We start from the raw sequence: 24238 nt of genomic DNA on the forward strand, positions 1-24238 counted from the left end.
CTGACACAGAAACAGAAATATAGATCAACGGAACAGGATAGAAAGCCCAGAGATAAACCCACGCACATATGGTCACCTTATCTTTGATAAAGGAGGCAAGAATATACAGTGGAGAAAAGACAGCCTCTTCAATAAGTGGTGCTGGGAAAACTGGACAGCTTTATGTGAAAGAATGAAATTAGAACACTCCCTAACACCATACACAAAAATAAACTCAAAATGGATTAAAGACCTAAATGTAAGACCAGACACCATCAAACTCTTAGAGGAGAACATAGGCAGAACACTCTACGACATAAATCACAGCAAGATCCTTTTTGACCCACCTCCCAGAGAAATGGAAATAAAAACAAAAATAAACAGATGGGGCCTAATGAAACATAAAAGCTTTTGCACAGCAAAGGAAACCATAAACAAGACCAAAAGACAACCCTCAGAATGGGAGAAAATATTTGCAAATGAAGTAACTGACAAAGGATTAATCTCCAAAATTTACACGCAGCTCATGCAGCTCAATATCAAAAAAACAAACAACCCAATCCAAAAATGGGCAGAAGACCTAAATAGACATTTCTCCAAAGAAGATATACAGACTGCCAACAAACACATGAAAGAATGTTCAACATCATTAATCATTAGAGAAATACAAATCAAAACTACAATGAGATATTATCTCACACTGGTCAGAATGGCCATGATCAAAAAATCTACAAACAATAAATGCTGGAGAGGGTGCGGAGAAAAGCGAACCCTCTTGCATTGCTGGTGGAATGCAAATTGATACAGCCACTATGCTGAACAGTATGGAGGTTCCTTAAAAAACTAAAAATAGAACTACCATATGACCCAGCAATCCCACTACTGGGCATATACCCTGAGAAAACCATAACTCAAAAAGAGTCATGTACCAAAATGTTCATTGCAGCTCTATTTACAATATCCAGGACATGGAAGCAACCTAAGTGTCCATCGACAGATGAATGGATAAAGAAGATGTGGCACATATATACAATGGAATATTACTCAGCCATAAAAAGAAATGAAATTGAGTTATTTGTAGTGAGGTGGATGGACCTAGAGTCTGTTAATACAGAGTGAAGTAAGTCATAAAGAGAAAAACAAATACTGTATGCTAACACATATATACGGAATTTTTTAAAAAATGGTTATGTAGAACCTAGGGGCAGGACAGGAATAAAGACCCAGACGTAGAGAGTGGACTTGAGGACACGGGGATGGGGAAGGGTAAGCTGGGACGAAATGAGAGATTAGCATGGACATATATACACTACCAAATGTAAAACAGATAGCTAGAGTGAAGCAGTCGCATAGCACAAGGAGATCAGCTCCGTGCTCTGTGACCAGCTAGAAGGGTGGGATAGGGAGGGTTGGAGGGAGGGAGATGCAAGAGGGAAGAGATATGGGGATATAACTGATTCACTTTGTTATAAAGCAGGAACTAACACACCATTTTAAAGCAATTATACTCCAATAAAAACGTTTAAAAAATTTTGGAAAAAAAAAAGAACTATCCTGTTATAAAGCTGAGTACTTCACATAGCTTTAAACATAGCTTTAAAGTCAGGCTAGTGTTTAAGAGTAACAGATAAAAGAAATATGTATCTTTTGGATTAGAAATTATCAAGGAAGTATTTGTGTAACCAAAAAAAAAAAAAAACTACCCAAAAGAAATCAAGGATTGTAAAATGTGTAAGATATCCCAAAGGTAGTTGTACATATACATGTAACACATTTTTCCCAATTCAGCCCACAAGGCCACTATACTTCTCACTCAGAAATAGGAAATAGGCCTAATTTACCATGATGAAAAAAGAATTCCCTTTAACTAAATATTAATACATACTAGATTTCAACATCTCCCTCACTGCTGACACTGAGTAGATTTTTTTTTTTTTTTTTTTTTTTTTTTTTGGCGGTACGTGGGCCTCTCACTGTTGTGGCCTCTCCCGTTGCGGAGCACAGGCTCCGGACGCGCAGGCTCAGCGGCCATGGCTCACGGGCCCAGTCGCTCCGCGGCATGTGGGATCTTCCCGGACCGGGGCACGCACCTGTGTCCCCTGCATCAGCAGGCGGCCTCTCAACCACTGTGCCACTAGGGAAGCCCAGTAGATATTTATTTTTACTGTTGATCTCAATAGATCTTAGAATTGTGCTTGTTTAGGAAGCCAACAAATCTTAAAGGCCTCCAAGTAAAAATTATGCAGCCAATGTGTAACTTTCTTTTGGATTCAATTTCAAAAAGAAACTCTGAGTTTGAAGCCTTGTAATTCATTTTAGGTATCATGCTGTCTTTGTATCTTCCGTGATGCTTTCAAAATTAGGTGAAGCTCTTTTCCTGCTCAGAAATATACATCCTTGTTAGACTAGTATAAAAAAGGTCTTCAGGCCGAAACCAAATTCCCTACTTTAGAATATAATGTAGAATTTTTTCATATCCAAGAGGATATATGTCAGGAATACTGAGTTTGCTGTTCATGACTGTGACTTCTTTCATTTTTTCCTTAACAACAGAATATATATACATATATAATTTGCTTAAGATTTGCCAAATGCATGTTGATTATTTTTTATTGTTTTCGTCTTAGTTCTCACAAACCATTAGATACAATTCTAAAATTAATGCACAGGTTAAAAGCTTCATTTCAAAGATACACCAGTAAGTATTTATGTGTCTTAGAGAATTTTCATTTTTAAGACCATTTTCATTCATTGAAAATAAGTCTACTCAGAAGTATAGGATTTCTATACTTATAGTAAGAAGGATTTCATAACAAATATTTAAAATGTACTTCTCCAAGGCCATTACTTTTGACCAAGGCATAATCTTCAGGGATTTGTGGACATAGATATTAACATTAAAAAAGAAAAATGTTTATGCATTATATCATATAGATCATCACAGCAATCTAGCTGTAACTGTCTGTCTCTTTGATTTCTCCTTCTCCATTACACAAACTAAGTGATTCTATCTGTAAAAGGTTAAGCAAAATCTTTTGGTTTGGGAATTAAGTCTCCAAAAGCTAGTATTACAGAGATCAGCTAAGTACGTTGTTTCTTTGTGGCTAGTGGGACTTTATTTTGGCAAACCTCCAAATCAGAACTGAGAGAATAAGTATAGAGAAGACCCCTTAATGGCATAGAAAAAACTAAGGTCTTACCAAAGAGAAAACTACGTATACATCTTATCTACTTCATTTAAGAAAGCAGACCCACAACTTAGGGACATATGAGCTTGGATTTTCATCTTGTACCAGCTTTTCTAAATTGTATACATATATATGTATTTTTGTTTGCTATATTTTATATGTATATATATGTGTTTTATGTATATATATGAATTATATACATCATACATAAATATAGTTATGGTATGAGTAAACATAAATAAATATACTTATGGATATAGATTCCATTATAAGACACACAGAGAACCCAACAAAGCTTTTACAGCATATTCCCCATTAACTCTTTTATGACACTGACAACGTGTTATAATTATCAGATTGTGTGTTCTAGAACCCTGCATTATCTTCTGATGTCCATCAGGGGATATACAGGGTTAAGTTTTTTAAATTACAAATTTAAAAAACATTACTACATTCCTATTCAGAAACACAAATTAATTATAGATGCAAATAAAGAAAGAAATTATGAAGGAACAACCCTGGACAAATTCAAACATGAATTCCTGAGGAGAGGAAGAAAGGGAATTCTGTCATTGGTGTTAAACCCTCAAACTCTACTCCCTGAGCTTCCTCAAGTGTTCATAAGTGAGCACGTTACCTCCACTAGAGTTGTTTCCTCCCAGAGTATTTTCATAAATTTGCCATATTTTAATTTTCACAGCAATGGTAAAGCATACAATTATTATTCCATTATAAAGAAAAAGACAACAAGGCTATGTTAGGTTAAATAAGTTGCTTAAAGTCATAGAATCAGGACTAGAATCCATGGGTCCAACTGTAAGACTACTGTTCATGTGGATACACCAAGGACAAATGTTTCCAACAATGTGTGGATTCCTCAGCAAAATTTTTTCCTCTCAGAATACAAACAGCAAGTAGATTGGGGAACTGGTTTTTAAGTTGTGTAAAGTAGTAGATAAGAGAACAGAATGAGACTCTTACATCCTGACTTCAGCACTCTAGGTACAAGTCCAGGAGGAAGAAGACATGTTAGAAACTTGGTGGGGGGGATGCTAAAAGCAAAAAGACTTTGCCCCAGTTCTCATTTGGGAATCTAGGAAGAGACAGCTTTGCAGCAATTCCACTAGCACCACTGACTTAGGAATTAGCAAAGCAGAATGATGGCAATAGGCAGAGAAAGAACCTAAGTTAATACTTTCAAGCTGTCTTTCTCTCCTATGTAGTAATAGAAGAGACTTGGAGTTCCCTTGGGCCCTGAGGTATAAGTAGAGGTAGCTGAGGTCTGTTGGGAAACATGCTGACAGCATGGAAAAGGCAGATAGCAAAAGGGAGTGCCAGCTCCCCCCAGGCATTCTCTAGAGTCAGTAGGAGCCGAGGTGGGACCCACGAGAAATGGGGATGGGCTCCTAGTTTTCCTCATGAAAACTAGGCCATGAAAAAAAAAGAAACAGGAGGTACACCAGTTATGAACTATAGGAACAGGAGAACAGGACACCTAGTACACTATCAACCAACCACACCTCAGCAGAAACAGCCGACCCTCCCCCAAGGGCAACACAGATACCCTGCAGCCAAGAACAGCACAAGATCAAGGGCCCACTTCTTATATCCCAGTGCCCTGAGATCATCAATATTTCTCCTAAACCCAAGAACTACTTTGGGAAAAGGGAAAGGGAGAAAAGGAGGAGGTCTGTGAACTAATCAAAAGATCAATTAAACTGGAAGAGTCTGAAGAACCATAATCCCTCCAAGTTTGAAGTTATAAGTTAGGTTTGTTTTTTTTTTCCTCCACTACATAGCACAGTTGGGATCAAATGGGGAGATATCAGTGAGCAAGATTATATGAGTTGCGAAATATAAAAGTAATGTTTTCTTTGGACATTTCAAAGTCCAAACACTTCAGAGTATGAATACATTTTTAAACCACTACAGAACCAACACACACTGAGATTCAAAAAATGAGAAGTACATAAGTAATCATCTCCCTTTTAAAATCTTTCCTCCTCATCACTCTACTATTTGCCTTTTCTGCTCTCCTCCCCTCTTGGTTTTATTTGCCTTTGAAATAAGATAACATGGAAACTGAAAAAAAAACAGAATGGCCCCTAAAACTATATGAATATTTGTTCTGGCCTGCTGTTAACTCATTTGGGTACCCGAGCAAAGAAATTACATCTTTCTGCACCTTACTAAACTCTGTAAAATGGAGACAACATACAAATTCACTTCAGATAGAGTTGAGAGTAAGAGCTTTAAAAAATGCCTGTGAAGCACTTTGCAAATGTTATACAATATAAATAATTCTATATTTTTCTAACTGTTCCCAAAAGAGAATCAGGGCCTTATCCTACTCTCCAGAGGTCAAGACAGAGTTCGGAGAAGAACTCCCTGCAGCTCTGTTACATTTCCTAGTACCTACTGACCGAACCAGATGCTGGCAGGTATAAAATCTGAGACAGCTGCTTATCCAACCCCTTAGGGCCAAATGCTCCAAAAAATCACTTTCTTTGCAGCACACATCCTGATTCAGAATCTCTGAGCTAATTATCAGGGTTATGATTCTCAACCTAATCATTTCTACTATGCCTCCAGAGTAAGAGGGAATCTCAAAATTAACACTTCGTATGCGGAATTGTACACAGACAATATGCAGATGGCCCACGCAGGTTTAAATCATTAAGGCAGTTTCCATTTCTGTTTATGCTCCTCTTAGGTTTATAAAATCATCAAAGACTATTTACCAAGCTCTTACGGCATACAGCATGCTTCAGAGAGACACCAAGATGTAACCTATTTCCTACCCCTTGTTGAACTCAAGGTTTATAAAAATCCTAAGGCAAAGAAGCAACTCTGCACCTGATACTGCACAGAAAATAAGCAAAAATCACACAAACATGCAGGCTTAAGTTAGTGAATTTTGTCAAAGGGTGATTGGTAATGAGAATTACATGCCATGTCATTCTTTTCCTGGTCTGTCCAGAAAACGATCTGGAGTCAGGATTCAAATTGTGCAGGGAAGAATGAAAGAGGGGTGGTTTGACAGAGAAGAGGATGGAATTACACTGATCACAGAAGACAGTGATTGCAAAAGCACAGAGGTAAGAAACAGAAAAATGATTTTTCTGACAATTGTTGAAATTTTGCTTAGAGCTAAGAAGATATACAACCCGTGTGTGATCCATTATATATCCGTATCATCACACGTGCTGGGGGAAGGAGCAGCGTACTGGTTAAGGGTGGAATGAGATCACCTGGGGTCAAAACCTGGCTCCCCCACAAACCAGCCTCATAAACTTGGACAAGGTATTTAGCCTCAGTTCCTTACTATGTACAATTGGAATGATAGTAGTACTTCATGAGATTGGCACAAGAATTAAGAGATAACAATGTGAAGTTTTTAACACAATCCCTGCCACAAGCACCTAGTAAAGTTAACTGTTGATACTGTTGTTACTGTTATTTAGAAATGGATTTCGGGGACTGGTCTCAGAAAAATGTGAATTACAACCCTACCCCCAATTTCATTATTACATAGTACAGGATACTGGTAGTTTATTCATGAAAAGTAGTAAAAGATTGCTTATTCACCCACTAAATATATGTTTCATTTATAAAATAAGCATCTTAATTTTTTTCAGATCAAGATTCTTTGAGGATTATATTATTATGCAGCTAAAACGCTTAACGTAGTTCCTGGCACATAACATAATAAGTGCTCAAATCTGTGAGTGAGTGGCTCTTATCATCATCATCATTTCAGTTATTTAACATTATCACTATCAATTAGGCAAAGAAAAACTGGGACTCAGATAAAGAATATGATATTGAGGAGAGAAACGAAAGGAAAATGTGTAGAGGATATATTTTTCTCCTCCTTCTTTGCAAACTGGGAGATGTGGAATGGGTAACTGATGAAGCTGAGATAAGCAGGAGCCTTGCTCTTAATTCTGGAAAGAATTATTAGTATGCTTTTACTATGTGAGCCAAGCTTTGTGCTATGTGTTTTACAAACATTAGCTCCTATAACCTTCACAACCGCCCTATAAAATAGGCGCTATTGTCATCACCCTTGTATTATCAACATATAATACATTTTAGCTAGAGAGATGGAACATCTTGATAGGAGTCTCATGACTAGTAAGTAGTGGACAGAGTCAGAACCTGAACCTAGGTCGACATAGTTCTAGTTCAGGTTCTTACCTATGTGTCACTGGGAACTTTGAAGGAGGGTCTTGAGAGAAATACATGGAAGCAGAAGAGAAAATGTATCTGTGAGAGAGTGTTTCTAACTTGAAAGCCAGAACTGTCCAAGCATTCTCCCATTGCAGAGAGCATTCTCCCATTACCCATTCCTCTAGAAATGTGCTTGGTTTTTATCATTAATACTATGCACCGTTTTAGAACGTTTTTCTGGGAAGTTCAGTGTTGAAATTTTTTCTACTCATGCTGTGAATCTACTACAGTATTTCACAGAATCTAAACAATTCCCAGGTAAAAAGGGAACAGAGGTTAACTTTGAAAAGTTAAGCCTAGTCACAAAAAACAAGTAAGTTAATAAGATAGCAAGGGAAATATATATATATATATATATAAAATTAATTATTTGAGACAGAATATCAAACTTAAAAGAAAATCCAACTAATTATAATCTGAGATACTTTCTCATCTTCCACAGACACTTTCAACTACTTTATCAATAAAAGTCAAAGGCTGAAAACACCCATATCTGGGAAAAACATGGCATCTGAATGCTAAACAAGAGTATACTACAGTGTCAAGTGGACCCACAATTGGTGAAATAATAAATAATGTGAATATTTATCTTTGGATACTATTAAATAAACCATAACTAACTTTCAAATAAATTGAATTCCTTCTTAAAAATTCCTAACCATGTGATTGTAAAAGTATGGACCATGTAGTAAAGTTTTTATTTTTCCAACTTTGGTTCAATTCTTTTTTTAACCCCCAAAATGGGGAGAAGCAAGAGTGTAACTTACTTTGCTAAGTACCAATAACTTTAGAACACATATTACAAATTCCAGTTAAATTAAAAGTTGAGTCAGGTAGTACACACAATTACATCTCTCCACCGTCCTCATTAAATTTCAGTTCAACCAGGAATGCTGTTATTTCTTCCACAGATTTTTCTATTATACTCTTATTTTAGGTCAATAGCACTGATACTCTGCAGCAAGTACTTACACATGTTAAGCAAATAGCATTATATTACCAAGAAGCAGAATGTGTAATTGTTTCTAATTTTTCTATACAATTATTGCTTTGGTGTGAATGAGCATAGATTGTTTCAAAACACACCCCGGGTGACTACTTGGCAAAAATCAACAGGCAAAAGTTAGGTCTAAAGTTTTCACTTGGGGCATCTCTGCAGTAAACTGTCTTCCTCATAGTAACTTCAGCTATCTAATTTTTCAAGTCTTGCTGGAATAACAAGTAGCAAATTAGTGGATCTGTCACATGAATGCTACCTGTAATTTACTTAGAGTACACTCTTACTTCACAATCAAGTTTTGTCTTGATGTAATTGACTTAACAAGTATTTATCACACTTACTGCTAGAAAACATTAATTACCTTTGATCCTGCTGAACTTCACACCCACTTATTTTAAGAAAATTTGGCCAGTTTAAAAAGTTACTTAGATAATTACCACTCATGTTGTATTAGCAATTTCTTACTATAGAATGTTGCTTCCTTAGGAGTCTTACAAAATTATTTAAGCTTATTCAAAAAAACTGAAACAAAATGTACCCATTATTTAATAGTAAATGACAATATTCCAGAAGAGACTGGGCTGTATAATGAAAGTAAATTCAGTAATTATTCCTTTTCAAAGTTGATGAGGCTAAAAAATTCCCAAGTACAATATCATACGTCTCGGTTATTGTGGCCAAGGTCCTGGTAGGGTGGTGTAACACATCCCTCTTTATTTAAAAAATGATAATAAAGATCATGTAATCTTTAATTTGGGGGAGAATCTAAATTTTACATCTCATCTTCAAGACTCATTGCTAATGATGAAAAATTAAAAGTTGTTTCAGGTGTTAGAAGTGTTCTGAACACAAACCAAGCAGTGAATAGCATTTAATTACTTCATGTAAAAATTATCAGGATGTCCAAAATTTGTTCTATGCATAAATGTTTGGATATTCAATGGAGTTGTAGCCTAAGATCATTTAACTTATACAAAATTAATTATATGCACTCAACAATTTAAAAAATAAAGAGGGCAGGTGATTTTCCTTGCTTTTTCCCTCAATGAGGACACAGGGTAGACTAGGGTGCTAGAAATGGGAGATGTGGCTACATGTCCCCTGTGTCATCACAGTTCATGTATGTGTCTCACAATCTGAGCATCCCATCATGCTGTGTATGATTCTGGCGGTTAACAATATGCATTTTCAGGTTACTGTATTCTGTAAACAAAAGTTAGTCATCTGTTTCTCAACCAAGGAAAGAGCAATTTTTCAAACACTGAGATGAAAATGTGGATATTTTAGACTCAATGAAACAATAGGTTATGTCCTAGGTAATGACTTCTTAAGGGAATTTTAGTGTTATTTTGACTTTGCAATTTTTACCCCACATGTTCATTTAAGAAACTGACCTACATATAAAAGAAGTCACTGTTCCTTAACTTACTGCAGCCACCTATTATCACATGGATACTCAAAGTTCTCTCAGTAGTGGCAAGAAACATTTTACTTCAGTGCAAAGTAGATTATGTTTGCATCTTTAAATCTCACATACCCACATGCATTACGTACTCATAATGCAACTTGATTTGAATATGTAAGTAATATATGTAAATATTTAAATATCAAAGAAGATTTCACATAGAAGTAGAGGATATCCATATTGAAACTTGATATTTACCTAATATTACAGCACAATCCAAAAAGTTAGTGCTAACTATCAACTGGAGATGCCCATAAGCAAGCCTCTCCCCACCACACTGAAGAAGCCTGAGCAGGTCTAGCCAGAGCAGCATCCTCTGCCAGGAGGTTTCCAGCACAGAAGACAGAAAAGAATTCAATCAGAATTCTTCCTGGAAAATCCCAGCTTGCCTCTAGGCCGTCTTTTTTTTTTCTTTTTTTAACATCTTTATTGGAGTATAATTGCTTTACAATGGTGTGTTAGTTTCTGCTGTATAACAAAGTGAATCAGCTATACATATATATATATATCCCCATATCCCCTCCCTCTTGGTCTCCCTCCCACCCTCCCTCTCCCACCCTCCCTCTCCCACCCTCCCTCTCCCACCCCTCTAGGTGGTCACAAAGCACCGAGCTGATCTCCGTATGCTACGTGGCTGCTTCCCACTAGCTATCTATTTTACATTTGGTAGTGTATATATGTCCATGCCACTCTCTCACTTCATCCCAGCTTACCCTTCTCCCTTCCGTGTCCTCAAGTCCATTCTCTACATTCTCTATGTCTGCGTCTTTATTCCTGTCCTGCCCCTAGATTCATAAGAACCTTTTTTTTTCTTTTTTTTTAGATTCCACATATATGTGTTAGCATACGGTGTTTGTTTTTCTCTTTCTGACTTATTTCACTCTGTATGACAGACTCTAGGTCCATCCACCTCACTAAAATTAACTCAATTTCATTTCTCTTTATGGCTTGGGTAATATTCCACTGTATATATGTGCCACATCTTCTTTATCCATTCATCTGTTGATGGACACTTAGGTTGCTTCCATGTCCTGGCTATTGTAAATAGAGCTGCAATGAATACTGTGGTACATGACTCTTTTTGAATTATGGTTTTCTCAGGGCATATGCCCAGTAGTGGGATCGCTGGGTCATAGGGTAGTTCTATTTTTAGTTTTTTAAGGAACCACCATACTACTGTTCTCCATAGTGACTGTATCAATTTACATTCCCACCAACAGTGCAAGAGGGTTCCCTTTTCATAGGCCATCTTAATTCAGATGAAACTCAATGATGATTTAAAAAACCAATTCACAAATATTTATAGAGTTCCCTACTATGCATAAGGAGCTGTCCTGGTTACTACAGGAAATATAAGATATATTTTTTAAAAGAGTTCTATCTATTTGAAAAGAAATTCATATCCACACAAAAAGTTACAAGTAAACTATGGGGAAGTTAGAAAGCTGTTGAAATAGTCTAAGGGAAAAGTGATGAACGCCCAGAGTAGGACAGTAAAATGGGAATGATGACTAGAACTTTGAGAGACACCTAAGAACTGGAATAGTCTTAGTAAACAAATACATTTGGAGTGTGAGAGAGGAGTCAAAGATGTCTCAATTCTAACTGTGATAGCATTAACCAAGATAGAAAATAGAGGAACAAGAAAAGGTTTTGTTCAGAAAAGATAATACATTTTTTACTCTGTTGTTTTGGTTTTGTCTTTTAATATGGGTATTGGGGAACATTTTTTTTTCCTTAATATTTTTTTAATTGTTTTAAAATTTTTAATTTTTAAACAATTTTTAAAGGTTACTTTCCATTTACAGATACTGTAGAATATTGGCTATATTCCCCATGACGTACAACACATCCTTAAGCCTATCTTACATCCAATAATTTGTGCCTCCCACTCCCCCACCCCTGTCCTGCCCCTCTCCCCACTGGTAACCACTAGTTTGTTCTCTGTATCTGTGAGTCTGCTTTTTTGTCACATTCACTCGTTTGTTGTACTTCTTATATTTCACATGTAAGCAATATCATACAGTATTTGTCTCTCTGTCTGACTTAATTTAACTTAGCATAATGCCCTCCAAGTCCATCCATGTTGCTGCAAATGGCAAAATTTTAGTTCTTTTTTATGGCTGAGTAATATTCCATTGCATATTCTATTCATCTGTTGATGGACACTTAGGTTGCTTCCATATCTTAGTAATTATAAATAATAACACTATGAACACTGGGGTGTATGCATCTTTTCAAATTAGTGTTTTTGGTTGTTTTGGATATATACCCAGGAGTGGAAATGCTGGGTCATATGGTAGTTCTATTTTTATAAATAAGGGTATCTCAGAGGAAGTTGGGAATCATCTATCTAAAGTGATGTAGTAGGCTCTACTGATCTGTAAATCACTGTCATATCGATGATTATTCAACCAGTGGATATAAATAAAATATCCAGTGAGAATATAAATAGTATATAGAGAGAATTGAATCTAGTAGTGTCCACATTTGGGAGCTTACAGCAGGAGTAACAATGGTGAGATGGAGAAACGAACAACTTGTAGGATAGGAAACTTGTAAGTTTAAAGAGAAGGATAGTTTTAAGAAAGAGGGCTTGGTAATTTCTGGCTGCTATTACGCTGAGGCAAAGAAATATGAGAACGGAAAAAATATTGGCATCTGTTTTAGCAATTAGGTCATTTGTACTTTTGAGAAGGTAAGAAAAAAGGAGGAGGGAAAAAGCCATATCTTATGCTAACAATATGAAACTGAGGATTAAAAATGGAGTTATAACTATAGACCAAACATCCAAACAAGAAAGGAAAAAGATCAGACGGTCACTACAAGTTAAGAAATGTATTTTTCAAGGTAGGGGAGAACACTCCAGTAAGGGATGATCAGGAATCATACAGTATCTCTTAAGATCACTCTAAACCATAGATTTCTTCAACCTCTCTCCCTCCTTCCAAACTCTCTCCCACATACACTCTCCTCCCCCACCAGAGCCACACTTTTCTAGTAAAGGCAAGACAAAGTTACCACATTAAGTGGATACTGACACACCTGTCAAAGGACATCAAGATGGCTGAACTGCCATCCAGGCTTCCTTAGGATTCATTTCCGTGAACATATGCAAAGAGCTGTTTCTATTAATCTAAGAACAGAAAGTGTGTACTACGATGCAGGTTCTTCTTGGTTTAGCAGAAAACACAAACGCCAGTTCTAGCATGCGAACTAGTTCCATCTCAGAATGCTGTTGGAGAGAGATGATGCTAAATTGAATATCCAGACCATAGAACCCCAGGCTAATCTCCGAGCATGAATATTAGTGGCAGAAATTAGTAAGCAGGAGAAATGTGAAGGTTCAGTTCTTATTCATCTTTGTACATGAAACCAAACACAATACCATATGTGGAGGTTCAATTATTGTTAGATTGAACAGAATTTTCTAAACATTTATCCAGTCTAAAATTACTCTATCAAACAATATGTTATAGTGACAAGCATATAAGACTAGGACACAGAAGGTTAGGGTTTCAGGTCTGTTCAAACTTTTGACATCTTTTATCTCCTTGATAGTTCTATCATCTGCATTCCCATCCTGCCAAATTTCACAGGTTTTGAGAGGGGAACACATTAAAAAATACATGTGAAAGTGCTTGGTATATTTTTTAAATGCTATACAAATATTAAGGCACTTTTTATGACTACTATTAATATGTTATTTAAGGTGATCAGATGTTGACATAAAATGCTTTTTTTCTCTAAATTGGCTTTGCCACAAGTGTTACTTTATTCTTATTTACGCCTGTTTATCTAATCCCTGTTTGAAATCTGCTAAACTATTTGCCTATTTATCAGGGTGGCCCTAATTTGGAATACACAGACGAATGGCACTGGAAAATTGCACTGAAAGGAGTCACCCATGTACTATGATAGATCATAAATATGGATGACTAGAAAGTAAGATGCTTCGCTTAAGATGCAAATTAGCAGAGAATGAGATGCAGTGAGTTGTGCAGCAGAGATTCAAATCCTGATGGAGAAGTCCCTGTAAGGTCACCAGACAAAAAGCAGGTTTCTGCTGTCACTCCCCCACGAGGCTGTAGACACTCCCCCACTCTGCCATGCAACACTAATTGAACAGGATACTAACAGGAGAGAAAGTGTGCCAACCACATCCTTGGGTGCAGAGCTGCCAAGTCAGTCTAGGGAGGCACTCCTCGCAAGAAGCATACAAGCCTAGAACTACAACCCAGAAATCCTCAGTTAGGCCAATCCAAGCAGCAGAGTGGTTCCGAAAAATGAGAAAAGCAGAAAGGGAGAAACTGAAGCTTTGTGTGGAATGCAAATAGTCATAATGAGGATAAATACTTCTCAAGGGAACTACAGTGCTCCATAATCGAAACTCTTTTCCTTGCCCTCCTATAACTTTTGCAAAGTGTATCACCCAAATCCTCCATCCCGCCACCCTCCCAGCCCCCCAGATAAGATTCAGATGATGAGATTCTTGGTGTAATATATCAGACAACAGGTTTGGAGTACATTTATTCATGCAGACATGGTAAGAGTATATGAATATGCCGTCTTGAGTACGACCAATAGCAGGGAGAGGGAGAGAATTTAGAAGTCAAGGAGAAAGGAGATCACTATGTAAAATGAAACGACAAAGTATCTGCTGTAAAAGTCCTCAACAGAGGCAGAAAGTAACCAGAAGCACAGTTTTAGTTTCATAGGTACTTGAATTGCTTTCTTTTTGCTGCTCTGTTTCTCTGCATACCTCCTCTCCATGGTCTGTGTTACGAGTCTCTTCTCAGAACTAATGTTAAAATCCAAACAGGCCATGTTCTTTGAAATGTGGCAGTAAGCAGGAAAAGAGAAGGCCAAGAGAAAGAGGAAACATGAAAAAATAAAAATGAGAACAGAAAGAAGGAATGACATGAATAAAAACCAGGGCTTGTTTGTTTTTTGTTTTTTTTTTTTTGTCATGCCTCAGTTTCCTATACACCTTTCACAAATTCTAAAACACACGCAGAGCCACATTAATCAGGACTGCAGCCTCAGGAACACCAGGCTGAGGAACAGGCACCTCTCAAATCTGTCTTAGCTGACCCTCTTCCCAGCTGCATCATCTGTTAAACTGAATTGCAAATTTCTCAAAGCAGGTTACTGATACACTTTCTGCTTCTGGTCACAAGATAAAGTCCCCAAAGGAACTGCCTCTCTCCAAACACAGGAATTTGGTATTAACAAAAGGCAAGAAAGGAAGATAAACAAGAACACATTTAGAGCTTCCATTCACATGGTGAATCAGATTCCACAAACATCTTGAATATCCCTTTAATAAAGGGGAAATTTAGGATTAAGAAAATTTGTAATTTTTCCAAATCATGTTTAACACAAATAGATTCAAATGACTTCAAATCCAACTCATTCTCTTAAATACATGAATGGGTATATCAAGTGACATTTATCCATTAAGAGATCTTTATTGAGCCTCAACTGTAATGAGCCTCAGTAAGAGGCTTGCCATCAAGGATACCATCTTTAATATCTATAATCCAGGGTGGGGGAGATTGTACGGGGACTCCACATTAAATCAAGATGCCTGCCATAATGTGATATGCACGATAACTCAGAATCCATAACCAGCATGGGGAACGGATTCAGGGGCACAGAGCAAAATAACCTCAATGAGCTCCCCATGTAAGGAGTTATCAACAATAGCTACAGACCACATGTCAGAGGGAAACAATTAATGAGAATAGTTAACATTTACTGAGCTCCTACTATTTGCTAGGCGCTAAGTATTATCTCATTTAATCCTTACCTCAGGAACAGCAGGTAATATGATGAGGAAAGCATTATAATTATAAAACTGAGCTCAGAGAGATGAAGTAATTTGCTCAAGGCCACACAGTGAATAACCGGTGATACGGTGAAGGTTTTGAACCCAGGCACTTGACACCAGAGCCTCTACTAACCCCTGTACTAGACAGTGATAGGCTCATCCTCCAATCTCACCCCTCACTGATCCATCCTTCTGTGAACCTCCATCACCTACCCTTCTACACAGTCTCTCATTCTCTCTCCTGAGTGTCTGTCCTTCTCTGAGACCATTTTTGTCTCCATTTATTTCTTTTCCTCTTTTTTCAACATTTCTCTTTTCTCCCCCAACAACCTTCTTCCATCTCCCTCCCTCCCTCCCTTTCTCTAAATCAAACTGAATATGGAGTTCAAATAAGTTCTTAAAATGACTCTATTTTATATCACCTGTTTTGAATTTAAAGTGTATTCGCAGTATGAGAGAAGGAGGTACACTTTTATGTAGCTATGTCTCTTCCCCCAGAAAAGAAAATCAAAACTATATAGATTTTTACTTCGACGTGGCCCGTGAATGATCTGTTTCTTGAATCAAGGCTTACTTACATCAAAAGGTTTCACCCTACCCAGAATTACTGCTGTGGGCTGATTTGTGTCCTTCCCAAAATGCCTATGTTGAAGCACTAACCCCCATGTGACTGTAGTGGAGATAGGGCCTTTAAGGGGGTGACTGAGGTTAAAGGAGGTCAAAAGGGTGGAGCCCTGATCTCACAGAACGGGTGTCTTTATAAATGAAGAAGATATACCAGATATCTCTCTCCTTCCACCATGTGAGGACACAGGGAGAAGGTAGCTGTATGTAAGCCAGGAAGAGAGCTCGCACCAGGAACTGAATCAGCGGGCACCTTGATCTTGGACTTCCCAGCCTCCAGAACTGTGAGAAGTACATTTCTACTATTTAAGCCACCTAATTTATGCTGTTTGTTATGGCAGCCCAAGCTGACTAATACAATTAGTCTTAAAAGTATGGCTTTTCTTTATGTGAAAATTTCATACTTTAAAATGTTAGCAGTATGATTTCAAGATGAGCATTCTCATCATTACTGAACAGTTTTGAACTTACTGAGCCTTGGTCGTTTCCAGGACAAAGAAGCAGCATATTCCTAAAATGCTTATATTTAAAACACGCATTTTTTTAAAATCACATCCAAGATTTACCTGGCCAGTTAGGACAGAAAACTATTTTTCTGAAAAGCTAACAGATTTTGACAGATGTAACCTAGATCCTTCCTATGAAAAACAAGAACAAGAAGAGAGAGGCCCCTAGATTTATTTACATGTGGGTTTGAAATTTGGTGACATTTTTTTCTGAGTTATTTTATTCTATATCCAATAGATGACCCTGTTACCGATTCAATCCACATCTGGTAGAAGAAAAATAAACCACTCATCTAGCTATCAGGTCCAGAAACTGGGAACAACCTAACATAAGGAAAATACTCTTTTTCAAAGTCTCTTTATTTTCCATGCTAACAGCAGTGTGAACGCCACTGATGTGCAGCCACTCACTGGAGCTGTTGAAACATCAAACAGCTTCAGGAAAATACCAGTTATTTTAATTATTTCTCCACTGGGAATCTGTGGCTTCATTGAAAAAGGTATATGAGCTGTTAGATGGCCAAATGGCAAAGTAAAAAGAATACAGAGACCACTGCCACCAACATCCCCTTCTAAGTTTCATGAAACTTCAACAAAATGTGGTTTGATGGCCTGTTGGATGACCTCTGAGAAGTGGAGAGTTACACTGAATCCATACTTCTTCTTCCTGTGAGATAAGCTGAGAAATTTGAGAGGAGTAGTCCTTGTATCCGGGCCCAACTCAGACACGCTTTTTCTGATTCAGCCATAGCTCTGCTTGGAAACCTGTACGTCATGGCCTTGGCGGGCCCCCAAGCTTCCTCCTAAGCAGTCTGCTATTTTTCCTCTAGCTTACCCAAAATAGATGGGCAGAGATTTAGTACAGTTGGTATGCTGGTGTTTATAGGCCAAAGTGTTGTCAAGTTTCTTTCTGTGGGCAAGCAGAGGTTCTTGCAAACAGACAAGAACAAAAGGAAAGGTGGTTCTGGCCTTCTAGTTTTGTTTCCTGGAAGAGTTAGAGATCCACTTTCCTTCCTCCAAACAACCCCAGTATCAGGAGACCTTTACCATGTTTAAGCTCCATCTCCATCTTCTTTCATTCTCTGAAAAATCCTTTTTCCTATTCTGAAGCCCAACTGCTTGGAATTACAGCATATCATTAGTCATATATTTAAACATATCTATTACCTAGGATCCTGCACAGGCAAGACAGGTATATAAATCTCCTTCTTTCCTTCTGGAGAATTTTCAGGTATACTATTTCTAGTGTTCTATTTAAAAGGCAAAGTCCACCATTTGTGGGGAGAAATGCAAGTGGTAAAGAAAACAGATCCCACCCTGAGGAGAAAAGAAGAAACAGATTTGCTAACTTATAACTATTTTCTAGAAGCCCTGTTTCTTGCCCCATACAATATTTGAACCTTTATTTTCCCCTTTTATAGAAATGGGGACCCCCCCCCCCAGCCTTCCCTTCAATTTCCTCTTTTCTACTCAGTATAGCCCAATAAAATAGGAAGATGGTCCAGGTCTACCTTATCTGTTATATTCTCCCCTGTAAGTTGCTACTCCCTTTGAAATTCCCCAATCACACCATTGCTGTTCCATCAGGCCATGCTGCAGGATAAGATACAAATTGGTGATTTGATCCAGGTTTTACTCTTTGAGCACTCAATTATATAAAGCATAGGTCTCTGACGTGGAGAAAAAAAGGCGAGAACAAAATTACAGATTATACTCAGGAAGTCTTCCCACTTAGAATCACTGACCTATTCCTGCAGCCACAAGAGGAAGCACTCATGGCTCTCAGCTGCTATTTCTCTTAGCTAGGACAGGACTGTGACACTTCCATGCCCTAAGAACTCTACAGATCCCCTACTCCTAACCCAAAAGCATTATTAGAAACAAAACCAATACCAAACCATGAATGATTATTTTATAGTTTTTGAAATTAGACCAAATTCATATTTATGCAAAAATGAAATTAAGTTCTATCTAGATCTACTAATGTGTATATGCACCTTTCTGCATTTGCTTTGCTGGGCTCTTAACCACTGTGGTTTTGAGCATCAGTGAGTGACCTAGCCCTGCCTGAGGCTCCTGGATTGGGTGCTTGTCCTCTGACTTTACATCTATATGAAATGACTGACCCAACCTAATATGGCTCATCCCTGTGGAGAATGTCTCAGGGAAATTCTGAGAAAAAACATCACAGAGGATCAAATACCAATGTTTCGTCCAGCTGCCAATGTGGTAGCTCCCTAATAATGGGATGAAGGTATCAGGAACAATAGGTGTTTACACTTATTTTAAGAAAACCAGTCCTAATTCTATCAAACACTTAGAGAGGAGCTAACACCTATTCCTTCTCAAACTCTTCCAGAATATAGCAGAGGGAGGAACACTCCCAAACTCATTCTACGAGGCCACCATCACCCTATTATTCAACCATGACCACTATTATTCTACATAGTTTTGTAACTTTTAGCCACAGCAATCAGAGAAGAAAAAGAAATAAAAGGAATCCAAATCAGAAAAGAAGTAAAGCTGTCACTGTTTGCAGATGACATGATACTATACATAGAGAATCCTAAAGATGCTATCAGAAAACTACTAGAGCAAATCAATGAATGTCGTAAAGTAGCAGGATACAAAATTAATGCACAGAAATCTCTTGCATTCCTATACACTAATGATGAAAAATCTGAAAGTGAAATTAAGAAAACACTCCCATATATCACTGCAACATAAAGAACAAAATATCTAGGAATACACCTACCTAAGGAGACAAAAGACCTGTATGCAGAAAATTATAAGACACTGATGAAATTAAGAAATTAAAGATTAAGAAGATTAATTAAAGATTAATTAAAGATGATACAAACATATGGAGAGATATACCATGTTCTTGGATTGGAAGAATCAACATTGTGAAAATGGCTCAACTACCCAAAGCAATCTACAGATTCAATGCAATCCCTGTCAAACTACCACTGGCATTTTTTCACAGAAATAGAACAAAAAGTTTCACATTTTGTATGGAAACACAAAAGACCCCGAATAGACAAAGCATTCTTGAGAAAGAAAAACGGACCTGGAGAAATCAGGCTCCCAGACTTCAGACTATACTACAAAGCTACAGTAATCAAGACAGTATGGTACTGACACAGAAACAGAAATATAGATCAACGGAACAGGATAGAAAGCCCAGAGATAAACCCATGCACATATGGTGACCTAATCTTTGATAAAGGAGGCAAGAATATACAGTGGAGAAAAGACAGCCTCTTCAATAAGTGGTGCTGGGAAAACTGGACAGCTACATGTAAAAGAATGAAATTAGAACACTCCCTAACACCATACACAAAAATAAACTCAAAATGGATTAAAGACCTAAATGTAAGACCAGACACCATCAAACTCTTAGAGGAGAACACACGCAGAACACTCTATGACATAAATCACAGCAAGATCCTTTTTGACCCACCTCCTAGAGAAATGGAAATAAAAACAAAAATAAACAGATGGGGCCTAATGAAACTTAAAAGCTTTTGCACAGCAAAGGAAACCATAAACAAGATGAAAAGACAACCCTCAGAATGGGAGAAAATATTTGCAGATGAAGTAACTAACAAAGGATTAATCTCCAAAATTTACAAGCAGCTCATGCAGCTCAATATCAAAACAACAAACAACCCAATCCCAAAATGGGCAGAAGACCTAAATAGACATTTCTCCAAAGAAGATATACAGATTGCCAACAGACACATGAAAGAATGCTCAACATTAATCATTAATCATTAGAGAAATGCAAATCGAAACTACAATGAGATATCATCTCACACCGGTCAGAATGGCCATGATCAAAAAATCTACAAACAATAAATGCTGGAGAGGGTGCGGAGAAAAGGGAACCCCCTTGCATTGTTGGTGGGAATGCAAATTGATACAGCCACTATGGAGAACAGTATGGAGGTTCCTTAAAAAGCTAAAAATAGAACTACCACAGGACCCAGCAATCCCACTACTGGGCATATACCCTGAGAAAACCATAATTCAAAAAGAGTCATGTACCAAAACGTTCAGTGCAGCTCTATTTACAATATCCAGGACATGGAAGCAACCTAAGTGTCCATCGACAGGTGAATGGATAAAGATGATGTGGCACATATATACAATGGAATATTACTCAGCCATAAAAAGGAAGTATATGTGTATATATGCAGTGTGTGTGTGTGTGTGTGTGTATCCCTTTAAGACTACTACTTTCCAGGTCTCTACTTCGGCACTCTAACCTCCTCTGTGTTTTCCTTAACTTTTAGATTTTAGGTATTAGTTTGCGTTTCAGATATTCTATTTACTGTTTTGTGGAGGGGATACCTGAAACTCTGTGCTTCCATCTTTAAGAAAACTGACTAATCCACAGCAGTTCTGGAATGATCAACAGCATCATTACTGTAACCATTTAGAAGTATTAGCTTCAAGAGACAAAAGAGTTACACAATACCATTTATTGGTTTGCGTGTGACTTCCTGTCTATTCTAAAAGAGCACTAATTCCTATTCATTAAATCTTTTTCATATGTATTGAGATTTTCCTTTATAGTACAATTCAATTTTAATCATCTGACCAGAAAATATGGCTTGTCAAAGGCAGAACTTGCCTCCTGGTGCATTGAGAACACTTGTTCTATATAAATCATTACTTACAGTTGGCCCTCAATATCCAAGGGGGATTGGTTCCAGGAACCCCCTTACCAAATTCCAGGGATACTCAATGGCATAGTATTTGCATATAACCTATGCACATCCTCCCATATACTTTAAGTTATGTCTAAAATACTTATAATGCCTAACACAATGTAAATACTATGTAAATAGTTGCCAGTGCACAGCAAATTCAAATTTTGCTTTTTGGAACTTTCTGAATCTTTTTCAAATATTTTTGATCCGTGGTTGGTTGATTCTGCAGATGCAGAAGTCGAGGATATGGAGGGCTGACTATGTATCTCAGAAATTACATTAGCAACTAACATTTTATCTTAATTAATCAGCTAACATTTACATAATGACAGCTCTGTGGACATCCCAAACCCTCCATGCAGTTTTCATACAAAGATACCAACTAATCCAGGAGGATTCCTCCAAGTGGAGCTTGACAGAAATTATACCTTAGATTAACCTAAAAGAAAATATCAAGTCCCCACCAAGAGTAGACTTCTGGGAGGAGTGAAATATAGGATGAAAAATAGCTTCTCAATAGCTTCTCTACTGTTTACATTGTACCTCTAACATTTTATCTAAGATGAAATTCTAAATTGGCATCCATGCTTTTATTCAGATGTATAAAAATGTCTCTAGTGCCCAGCATGGTGCCTGACACACAAAGATGCTCAGCAAAGATTTGCTGGAAAAAAAATGAGTAGACAAACACTCAAATGCCAAATATTAATCATTTTTGGACTATCCTCCATTTTATATTACCCAAACATCGGCTTTCTTCCATTAGAGGTATCATCAGCAGTTGGCAATAGTTTAATTGTATTTTAGGACATATACAAAAACATAAAATCTATGTTCATAAAACATGAGCCAAAAAACATCTAACTGCCTCAGTATGGCCATTCTCAACTGCCCTCCACTTCCTTCTTAAGGACCACTTAAATGTTCCCTTATTGCCAACTCCAGATATGTCTTAAATAAGTAATAAGATAATTAGCCCTGAAGCACACACACTCAACAGGCCAAATATTAAAATAATACAAGACCTTAGGAAAAAAATACATTATAAAAACAAATCATGAAAACCCAGTAGAGAGTGAAATAAACTGGCTGCAGGGCAGGACTGAATCAGACAAGTATGTACTGCAGTCTCCATGATTCTACTTCAGCAAGAAAATTTCTGGACAGACCAGGGATTGTCAGAGAGATCTGGGAATCTGAGACCTAGCTGAAATGTAAAACTAAGTCGCTATGTGAGCCTGAGCATGTGATAGACTCCAGTCTGAGTTTTTGTTGTTTCGTTTTCTTGCACACTCTAGACACTAATATTTAACCCAACTTTCCTCATCTGTAAAAATGATCATCTCAAAAGTCCTTTCAAGAACTAGTATGCATGGCTTCTGAGATTTTAGGTTTCACTTCACGGAATTAGAGACTAACTACAATTAGAAGGGGAAAAAAATATTAGGAAACTTCTGCTCTCTGAAATTTATCATCAGTCTTCTCAAAATACTAGATCCATTCCAGAATCAAAATGAAAGCTTCCCATTTTCTCTAATGTTTAAGTGCCTTATGTCCACAATATGTTATTGTGCACTGAAAATTAGAGTATTTTGAATTTTAAGATATCACATGGGCTTGTTTTCATATTTTTACTTGAGGTGGATCCTTGAATGAGAACCAGTGTTGGAAGCCTTGCCATAGTCCAGCAATTAAAAAGATAAGTCAGGCTAGATTTTGACCCTAACCTCAGTTCTCATACATCTTAGGGACCTGTCTAGACCAGCACCCCTAAAGCAATTCAAACTGAGACCTCTGAGTAGTCCAAATGACTCAGCTGAACAAGAGACTAAGACCGATCACCACCTAGAACCACTGTAGATTTCTTGTCCACCTCCTCTGTGCCTGGTACACTACCATAGACAATGAGAATTCAGAGGTGAACATGACATAACTCTCCTGTTAGAGTTCATAGTCTAACAGTTCATATGAAGAAGTAAATAGAGAAATACAGTGAGCTGAGTGCTAGGTAGAGATAAGGACAGGATGTACAATAGTACATACGAGAGGCATCTAACAGTCTACAGGGCAAGAAGAGGCAACATCTAACATGAGATCTGAAGGACAACTCAAGTAAGGTAAAGTGATAAGACCCTGGAGGAAGAGTGACCCATCTGGTAGAACAGGAAGGAAGTCCAATGTTGGCTATCATTGTTGTAGCAACAGACAATGGAGCAGTATTTCTCTACCTGGGTGTGCTCTTCCACCCAACTGCAGAGTCCCACCTAGGGAAACTGTTAAATATGCAGATTTTTAGACTCCACCTTAGCCTGACTAAATCAAAATTTCTTGTGGGTATACCCCAGAGTTCTGAATTATAAAAGTTCATCAAGTGATTTTGATGAAAGTTGAGGTTTGAGAACCACTGCAATAGCAAGCAGCCATTTCATGCTGGTGGTTGCCAATGTTTAGGAGCTGACGATGATCACAGGTCTGCACAGGAAGATGATCAGCAACAGAGAACCTTGAATGGTTTCCCAGTCATCAGGTTGGAGTACTGGAACAGATTCAAGTTACACAAGGAAAGGAACTGCAGTCCCGGACAAATTATCAAGCCAGGATTCCACCACAGAAGAAAATGTCAGCATTCAGAGACAAGGGCAGACAGAGCAGGACCAAGTCACAAGAACGAGGAAAAAGTTTAAATGATAAC

At 37.6% G+C, this 24238-nt stretch overlaps 1 long non-coding RNA gene across 2 annotated transcripts; it reads left to right on the forward strand.

Moving 5' to 3' along the window:
• The first annotated feature begins 950 nt into the window (after nt 1-950).
• Nucleotides 951-6865, forward strand: LOC141278194 (uncharacterized). Of its 2 annotated transcripts, none has more exons than XR_012330540.1 (3): nt 951-1099; nt 6148-6265; nt 6806-6865. It is a non-coding gene; the product is annotated as an uncharacterized lncRNA (long non-coding RNA). The 2 variants fall into 2 exon arrangements; XR_012330541.1 differs by lacking the exon at nt 951-1099 and adding an exon at nt 5532-5608.
• Nucleotides 6866-24238: the final 17373 nt, after the last annotated feature.

This window comes from Tursiops truncatus, chromosome 3 (assembly GCF_011762595.2).
Source record: "Tursiops truncatus isolate mTurTru1 chromosome 3, mTurTru1.mat.Y, whole genome shotgun sequence".
Taxonomy (NCBI): Eukaryota; Metazoa; Chordata; class Mammalia; order Artiodactyla; family Delphinidae; genus Tursiops; species Tursiops truncatus.